Source organism: Marmota marmota, unplaced genomic scaffold, assembly GCF_001458135.2.
Source record: "Marmota marmota marmota unplaced genomic scaffold, marMar, whole genome shotgun sequence".
NCBI lineage: Eukaryota > Metazoa > Chordata > Mammalia > Rodentia > Sciuridae > Marmota > Marmota marmota.
The window spans coordinates 6,441,384-6,451,907 of NW_025999960.1; positions in this window are offsets into that span (position 1 = coordinate 6,441,384).

Consider the following 10,524-nt stretch of genomic DNA (forward strand, 5'->3'; position numbering starts at 1 on the left):
TTGTAGAGGGCATCACTGCCCCCTGATGGAAATACTAAGAACTATTACTGAGACACTTCCCCCACAAATCCTTCACAGGTAAGAACCTTCGCAGCTTATTCAGAAAACACCAACTTCCTTGTGATCTCCAAATTGGAATGTCATGGGGTTGCCGCGACCCCTCGCCGGCAAGGGAAAACACGACACAGGATTCTTCTTTCAGCAGTTTATTCAGGCCTTGATTCATGTATCATCTTCTAGTGACCCGTCGCCGAGCGCCCAAGCACAGCCTAATAAAGCCTCCAGCATACCAATCTTAAGCTGCCACGTGGACCTTTCTCATAGGGTGGTAAGGGATTGCGTGCCAATTCTCCATATTAGGAGTTGTTTATCACAGGCCACAGTGGAAGCCGGCGCCATCTTCTAATGGCGGCCACGGTCTAATTAGAACGGCTCACCACATGGGGTCCCAAATACCATGTTATAATCCTACTTCCTTTTCTGCTCTCTAGTCTCTCAACCTCTGGTTTACATTGCTTCAGCCATCTGTGACCCATCATCAGATGCTCTCTAGAAGAGTGACACTGGAAGACTGAAACGTCCTTAGTTAATATGCATGGACAGAACAGTGATCACTCTATGGCAAGGCAAAATTTGTATTTATAAATTGAAATCATTACACAGCTGGGGTTTATGGAGAGCTCTAACTCATGTATCTACTAAAAATTGGCTTCAGTTGTAAACTTGACAAATTTACAAATCACCTCTTAAATCCTCTCCACTTTTTGTTATCACCTAGGTCCTTCTGCTGTTGAACAAGTTAATGAGTGAGGTGGGTGAGCCTCAGAATATATTATTTTCCCCTTCCCGATGTAAGATGTAGAAAAAACAGTGTGACAGCAGCTGTGACAAAAGAAACCTTTCCCTCTGACTCAGGCCTTACTCCTTTGAGATCTTTTCTTTTCTAAACACATGGGTGCCCATCCTGGAAGATCCTTAGCATCACCTGGAAAGTTGTTGTTATTGTTTTAAATTCTTATTGTTAAGTACAAAATCCCAGATACTTACTGAATCAAGATTTCAGAGACCAGGGATTCTAATTGTTTTCACAAATAAAGCATGTCTCTAAATAAGCTTTAAACTTTTTGAGAAGAGCATTTCTTTTATTTTTCTTACATAACTGATTTTGTGTCAGTCAGCTTTTTGTCACTGTGACAAAAACAACTTAGAGCAGGAAAAGTTTATATTGGCTCCAGTCCAGGGGCTTAGTCCATCATCTGCTGACTCTATTGCTCTGGGCACGAGGTGAGGCAGAAGGGAGTGGTGGAGGAGCACTGCTCCACTCGTGGCAGCCAGGAAGCAGAGAGCAAGGAGAAAGGGCTGCAGAAAAAATGGACCCTTCTAGGACACGCCCCCAGTGAAGGGACCCACCACCTCCAGGCATGCCACACCTGTCTCCAGTTATCCCCCCCAGTTAGCCCATTCAAATGGACATGGACTGATTAGTTACAGCTCTCATAAACTAATCACTTCACCTGTGACTATTCCTGCATTAACATAGGAGCTTTTGAAGAACACCTTATCTCCAAACAATAACAGAAAGAAAATTCTTATGTTTGTCAATTGCCAGCAATTTCACTCACACATCATTAGCTGTGGGCTATTGCCACGGACACCATATATATAATTAGGCCTCCATATTTATGGATATCACATATATTGATTCAACCAGCTGAAAATCAAAAAAATATTTAAAGAGTTGTGCCTGTACTGAACATGTACAAACATTTTTCTTGTCATTATTCCCTACACCATACAGTGTAATTGTTTAATAGCATTTGTACTGTATTAGGTATAATAAATCTAAAGATGATTCAAAGTATACAGGAGGATGTATGTAAACTATATATAAATATTATGCCATTTATATGACTTGAATATCCTTGGATTTTTGTATCCCTGACATGGCAGGAAGAACATGTTCTGGAACCAATCCCTTGGGGATCCTAAGGGATCACTGTATTATGGAAACAGAACAGGGTGCCTTTCCAACTGCCCTTGACACTATTTTCAGAGTGATATTTCTAGACACAAAATGGATCCTATTACCACCAGAATAAAATCTTTAGACAGCTATCAGGCATGAGGTAAAATTTCTTGTTCATTACCATCACAAGCAAAACTTGTCATGTTCAACCATGACCAACAACTTACAATTCCCTTGAACACTGCACCATTTCAAGCCTCTTGGCCTGAGTTCAAAGCACTGCTTCAACTACACTTTCCCAGTCTCTACTCCTTTCTTCAGGACAAACACTTACGTTTCAAGACTCTTTTATAAATCATTTCCCTGCATTGTTCCTCTTACCAGGTAGGGCTGACCACAGTACCTATATTACTGCACTCTAAGTATTTGCTTGTGGACTCTGCTTTGGTAAATTACAACTACCCTGAAGGTAAGAGAATTATGTTGAGCCATGTTTTTATGTGGAACAAACTACTGTTGAATGATTGAATGGGTAGAAATACCTAATATATACACAGTTTCAGCTTTGACCCAGTTTATCATTTCTGCATCCCCAAACTGATAAAAATAAATAAATAAATAAGCCCCGTATAAAGTTACGCAATTAAACAGATCTGAATTAAAAAAAAAATTAGCATCCAAGAACCCCTCCTCAGGTGGAAGGTGAAATGAGTAGCTTCAACTGATGAGCAAAATGTGGGAGTAATCACACAGCTGGGAGTAATCAGCCTGAATGGAGGGAATTATCCCTGGGGGTGGATACTACCACCATGTTCTCACATTTCATGAGACTTGATTCAGTCTAAGCCATAATGTATATTTTAATCATGGTAATTAACAAATCATAAGTAAATCACTTTACTTGTATAATTATATCTTAATTGTAACTATCATATAGCTTTAAGATGGATAAATCATACTTCTCTAATACAAACCCATACTTCTCTAATATAAAACTCTTAAGAAAGTAAATGTTTGTGAGCATTCTATTTAGCATTAAATAGTAATAAAATATTTCCAGATCCCTAAATACATGGAAATGTAATACATCTATACAAACAAAAATGCATGCATGTAAAAATCATTACATAGGTAAATTTAGTTTTTAGTCCTTTAGACTGATAATCTGGCAATGTAGTATATGGTAATGATTGAAAAGTGGATCAAGATCAATGGGTTACAGAAGACATAAAGGAGGAAATCAAAAAATTCTTAGAGATAAATGAAAATACAGACACAACATATCAGAATCTATGGGACACAATGAAAGCAGTTTTAAGACGGAAATTCATTGCCTGGAGTTAATTCCTCAATAAAAGAAAAAAACAACAAATAAATGAACTCACACTACATCTCAAAACCCTAGAAAAGGAAGAGCAAAACAACAGCAAATGTAGTAGAAGGCAAGAAATAATTAAAATCAGAGCAGAAATCAATGAAATTGAAACAAAAAAAACATTGAAAAAATTGATAAAACTAAAAGTTGGTTCTTCGAAAAAATAAATAAGATCGACAGACCCTTAACCATGTTAACGAAGAGAAGAAGAGAGAGAACTCAAATGACCAACATACAGGATGAAAAAGGCAATATCACAACAGACACTACAGAAATACAGAAGATAATTAGAAATTATTTTGAAACCCTATACTCCAATAAAATAGAAGATAGTGAAGATATCGATAAATTTCTTAAGTCATATGATTTGCCCAGATTGAGTCAGGAAGATACACACAATTTAAACAGACCAATAACAAAGGAGGAAATAGAAGAAGCTATCAAAAGACTACCAACCAAGAAAAGCCCTGGACCGGATGGATATACAGCGGAGTTTTACAAAACCTTTAAAGAAGAATTAATACCAATATTTTTCAAGTTATTTCAAGAAATAGAAAAAGAAGGAGATCTTCCAAATTCATTCTATGAGGCCAACATCACCCTGATCCTGAAANTCTTGTACATTGCTGGTGGGACTACAAATTGGTGCGGCCAATTTGGAAAGCAGTATGGAGATTCCTGGGAAAGCTGGGAATGGAACCACCATTTGACCCAGCTATTGCCTTTCTCGGACTATTCCCTGAAGACCTTAAAAGAGCGTACTATAGGGATACTGCCACATCAATGTTCATAGCAGCACAATTCACAATAGCTAGACTGTGGAACCAACCCAGATGCCCTTCAATAGATGAATGGATAAAAAAAAATGTGGCATTTATACACAATGGAGTATTACTCTGCATTAAAAAATGACAGAATCATAGAATTTGCAGGGAAATGGATGGCATTAGAGCAGATTATGCTAAGTGAAGCTAGCCAACCCCTAAAAAACAAATGCCAAATGTCTTCTTTGATATAATGAAAGCAACTAAGAACAGATCAGGGAGGAAGAGCAGGAGGAAGACTATCATTAAACAGAGACATGAGGTGGGAGGGAAAGGGAGAGAAAAGGGAAATTGCATGGAAAAGGAAGGAGACCCTCATTGTTATACAAAATTACATATAAGAGGTTGTGAGGGGAATGGGAAAATAAACAAGGAGAAAAATGAACTACAGTAGATGGGGTAGAGAGAGAAGATGGGAGGGGAGGGGAGGGGGATAGCAGAGGATAGGAAAGGTAGCAGAATACAACAGTTACTAATATGGCATTATGTAAAAATGTGGATGTGTAACCGATGTGATTCGGCAATCTGTATTTGGGGTAAAAATGGGAGTTCATAACCCACTTGAATCTAATATATGAAATATGATATGTCAAGAGATTTGTAATGTTTTGAACAACCAATATAATAATAAAAAAAAGAAAAGTGGATCAAGAAAAGTTTTCACAGCCCCCTTCTCTCTGTGTAATAGAAAGTTGGCAAAGGAAAATTCAAACTAAATGAATTAGCAGGGGGAAAAAAAGCAGATATTATCTTTCATCCACATCTGAAATAGTTTTCTGGTCTTTCTTTTCCAACATAACTTCTGCAGTAAATCAAATAATTTCCTCCTTCTTCAGTACAACCAGATCTAAATTTTTGATAACAAAAAAAAGGAAAAGTAGAAATAGGGAAGAAGGAATAAAATAAATTTGAATTACAAAGCCATCCTTCTCATTAAAAAACAACCACCACCACCTACTCCATATTAAGCACATTCTCTGTCAATCTTTATGGCCATCTGTGAGGTAGGGACCTTTGTAGGAAGTGAGACTTTGTAAAGAAGTAAGACTTTTTAGGTCCCCAAAGAGTCACTGGCTAAATACTTTAATGTTCTGAGTCAGATCCAATTTCCCCTAATTTTACCGAGTTCCTCATTTCAAAAAAGTAGGAAGTTTCATCTCTCATCTCATTAGGTTGGTTTCTGAGAGAATATCCCATAAAAGAATCCCCAATTCTGAGTTCTTAACTAAGGAATCATGCTCTGAAAATCATTGAGGATTACCACTCCTTTTACAACTGTGCTGCCCAGGAGAGGAGCATTTAGCCCATGTATCTAAACTATTGCCTGATAGGAACAATCGCCCAACACTCACACAAGAAAAGCATGATCTGAATAGGCCTATTCAATCTTAAAGAAACTGAACCAGCAATTAATTAATAACCTTTCAAAGCAAAAAACACCAGGCCTAAAAGGGTTCACTGGTGAATTCTACCAAACATTTAAGGATGAAATGGTACAAATGCTGTGGTGTTTGCAGCTTTTTCCTTAGGTCTGCATACATGTTTAATGTTTCTCTTTAATTGTGAGAAATTAACTGTAAAATATACGTGTAAACCAATACTTCATTTTTATACTGTCTATTCCCTTAGTTGTCTTTGTTGTTTTAGTGAATCTTAAAAAGGGGAATAAGGAAGTATCTTTTCATGATGCTTCATCTTGTGGTGATCATGCCCTTGATTTTAAACATCTTCATCATCTCATTGACTCTTCTTGATGAAGTAGAAGAAAGTAATTCTTTTGAAGTTGTTCCCATCTTCATTAATAATGTCTACCACAGAAGACAATGCTAATTCCTTCATTCCTTATGATTTGGCTTATCATATTTTGCAATCATTTGTGCAATTCTTTTGAACCACAATTATCCCCCTTTTGATCAAATTTCTTTTCAATGACAGGATGACAATGTTTAAACTTTTTCTTTAAACAGAAGTATGAAATCTCTTCCAACTTATTGGCATGCTTCTTTGTAAAATATTTAATTAATGTTGACATTTTTATTGCTTCAATTTTAAAAATCTCACTTGCAGGTTAAGCTAACACTGGTGATTACTGGTTTGTGAGCAAAGATATGAAGACCAATTTCAAATATTTAACTGAGTAGTGTCAACCTTCTTCTTCATTTTTGAGAGTTTTAACCTGTGCTCTTGTAAAACTCTTGATTTCCCTGAAAGTATCTTATGCCCCAACACCAGGAGGAAACCCATATTCTTTCTTATGTGAAGGAAAGACACATAGCTCTTCTCTGTCATGGAATCTTCTCTGCATTTGGTGATCATGACTTCGATCATGCGGGGGCTCAGACCCAGGAAACAGATTCAGGGTTTCAGCAAGTAGAAGATGTAAGATGCAGTTAGGATAGTAGACATACATGCTTTATTCGGAGGTGGTAACAACCTCCAGCTTCAGCTCTAGGCCCCAACAAGTTCTATTTAGCCCCTATTTGCCCCCATTTAGTCCCAGAGTCTTTTCAATAGGCCCTTTTTATATGCAGACCAAATAAAGAAGGCACACTGCCAACAGGTTACATTTATGGGCACATGCACACAGGAAAGAAAATCATTTTTGAGCTGACATTACTTAAATATTAATGTCAACTTAATGTTAAATAATAGAGAGCAAAGGGTTAACTACCAAGATGGTTTTTACTAGCACCACTATTCACATTAGAAAAACTAGGTTTCTGAATACATGTTTTACTTCCATATGCTAAAAATTTGTCATTGTATTTTTTTTCTTTTTTATTTGTTATAATATATTCATGCACTCACACAATAAAATAGTATCATTTGATCGATTTCATTCCCCAGTTCCTCCTCCCCTTCCTCCCCCTGTTCCCCTTCTTCTATTCTACTGATGTCCCTTCTATTTTTTTTTTTTTTTGTAATTTGTTATACATTACAGTAGAATGCATTGTTGGCACATTGTACACAAATGGAGCACAACTTCTCATTCCTCTGGCTGTATATGGTGCAGAGTCTGTCACTGTATTTTTATACCTTTAAAACAATATGATTTATTGCCCTCTGTCTAGAACATGTAGCAAATACACAAATTACAACATCTCAAAACAAGTGATATCTTCCTGGGGTTAAACACTGAAGGAGGACCCTGAAGACTTGGGATCTTCCATATGTTTGGATTGTGTGGTGTTTGATAGATGTACTCCCTTTCTGCAGAAAACATTTTCTATAATATATTGATATAAATCATTAACTACATGGAACTACATGGATGTATGCCACATTAGACTGCTTTTTTTTTTTTTAACAAAAAGATCTTAAAATTTAGTGGCTCTCAAAGAATAGACTTTTCTCTCTCCATAATCTAGAGCCTGTTTTTGTGTGGTCTCAAAGGTAAGAATGCTTTCTATATATCAAAAAGTTGTATAAACAAGAACAGTAGGTTGCCTCTAAAGCCTAAGATAATTATTATTTGGCCCTTTACATGGAAAACAAACAAACAACAACAACAACAACAACAAAAAAAAAACTGCTGACCTTCTGCATGTGATTTCTCTGAGGCAGGGGGAAATTTCTGTTCCAACAAATCACATGAAGACTCCATGTCCACCTTCACCTGTGGTCATCTTCATGAGCACCCTCAGGGTTGGCTCTTCACTCCACTTCCTTTTCTCTTTTCTCCTTAGTATGCAGGGAAAGAGAATGTGAAGGTCAAGCACTTCTTTAAAAAAAAAAAAAAAAAAAGATAGGACCAGAAGGTTCATATATTACTTCAACCTAAATCACACAGCCAGAGAACAAACAATAGCACATGACCCTGGTTCACCATAAGACCAGGTGAGATGCTCTGACTGAGCATCATGTGTTCACCTAAAATCCTCAGGCTTCTATTACTAGAAGGACATCAGGGAGGATGGGTAGAAGGGGACTTAGTAGTCTCTGCACATACACTACAGAATTCTCCTGATTCCTAGGTTAGTGCTGAATCTCCCACATGGTTAACAGTCTCCCACCTCTCCCTACCCCAGGAATCAAGATCACTCTTAGGAAGTTCTTTTCCTCTGTGGGGATGCCCCATCAACAACCAACAGATAGGAAAAGGCAGCCTGGGGGAGAGGAGGTGGGAACAGGCAGAGATGAATGCCCATGAGATAGAAGGGGGTATTTTAGGATCCAAAGTTAATGGCCAAAGTAGCTGAAAATTACATTGGTAAGTTCCTCAGCAACTCCCCATCTTTCCTGAGAAGGCTTGTGGAAGAGAATTCCAGCTACCTACCTCTGACAGAAACTCCCAATTATAAAAATGAAAGCCCAATCAGAGCTTAATAAACAACTCTAGTAAAATTCCTGGGACCTGCAGGTAAATCTGGTTCTAAGTGAAATCAGGTTTCCCATCACTCCATTTTTATTTGATTGATATTTTTCAGTGATAGTATCAAATGGTTGCAGTGGATGAAGAAGCATGAAAATATATTTCTGATAATCTCTACTTATATTTTACAGAGTAAAACAACAAGCAAGCTCTTGGACAGGCTTTCAGTTTGCCAGGGACAGCAGAACTATGCATGTTTTCAAGGGAAAGCAAAAAATGCTCCACTGTCTTAGGAGGGTGTTCTAAATCTTCCAGGCCTAGAAGAACCTTGAGGCAGATGCATATATAGCAGAGGGTTAATACCTACAGACCTGGAGACAAGGGAGAGCAGAGGGATTTCACAGGCTATCAAAAGAAGACTGACATTTTGTTGTAAAGTCCAGGCTTACCAGAGCAGAGTGTTGTCCCCCACCAGGAGCCTGCCCTGGCAACCCAGGTAAGCAGAACCATGAGCAGGCAGAGAAAAATAAGAACACCTCACCTAAGGAGAACCAAGCAACTATAGAAAGACAAAGCAAACTAATTAGGAAGGACTCTGGAAAAAAAAAAGAACTGTCAGAGGAGAGAGAAGACAACTTTAATGAATAATAATAGCATTTAAGAACATCTCTTTCTAACATAATAAGACTTCAGGAAATTAAAAAGCATTGTTTTAAGGTGAAAACAATTAACTAGATTAATTAGAAAAGAGAAAAAGTAAATGGAAGAAATATTTTAAAACACAATTTGCAAATAAAAAAGAGATAGTGTATCTTTTAAAATTTAATTGCAAATATGGAAACTACTGCAACTGATACAAGCAGAAAGGAATTTACTATAGGGAAATGCATCCATCCAGATTGTTTGGACAAGAGAAGCAGCTGCTAGCCTGGCCCCCAGAACCAGCTCAGCAAGTTACTGCCTCTACCACAATCAGGATGATGGGAACTAGGGAGCCACTGCCTGCCTTTTGACTTCAAGATTACCATGCCAGCTGCATGTCAAGAAAAAAGTACCTTATACTCTGCCAACTCCCACTGCCAGTAGCCAGCCACTGGGATTGTCGTTGCTGCCACTGGGAAAACAAATGCCTTAGCCACTGTGCTGCAGAAACTGATTCCTCCTGGTCCCAAATTTTGCGCACATGTTGGGAGCCAGGCTAATGAGACAAAGGTGAAAATCTGAGAAATATGGTCTGTGCTTTTCCTATGTCTAACACACACCAAATCCTACTAGATGGGGTCTAGAATCCTTATCTACTATGTATTGCATAGTGGACATCAGTCATGATCTTTGTCTGTCTGGAAGAATCCCACATAATATAACTATTGTATTTTATCAATTCTAGAAGGCAGACTATCTCTCATAATTGAAAAAAATCCCTGAAATTGGGTGCTTCTGATCATCAGTGACATCTTAGAGTCTTCCCATGTTAGGGGTTACCTCTTCAAACAAAGGGGAGAGTAAATGCTCAATAAACATTGACTAGTAGAATTATTATTATTTTCATCAAGAGAGAAAGAGAGAGGAAACATTAACGGCACCTATGCCATTTTAAAATTGAGCATCTCAATATAGTTGGAAACTAGAAAGATAGATAATTCTTATTTTCCTATGATGATGCTCATGTATAGTCATACATTTCATATCTGTAATTTAAAATTCCAAAATCCCAACTATTCTTATCTGTGCAGTAGTTAGCAGATCAAATCTTCAACAACTATGCAAGACAACAACCTATTCTAAGGCCAAAAACAATTTGAAATGATTTTGAGCTAAAGTGTAGGAAGTGCTTGGGGAAAATAACAAGTAGCATAGAGGGACTTATTACATGTTGATGACTTTAAATTTTTATGAAAGACTCCACAGCAGCTGTGAATTCAATAAATGTGGTCATGTGGCGGTATTGCTGAATTGCTATACAAAATCTTGTCATTACTCTTTAACTATGATGTGAGATTTTGGATTTAACAGAAAAAAATATACTTTGCAAAAAAAAAAAAAAAAA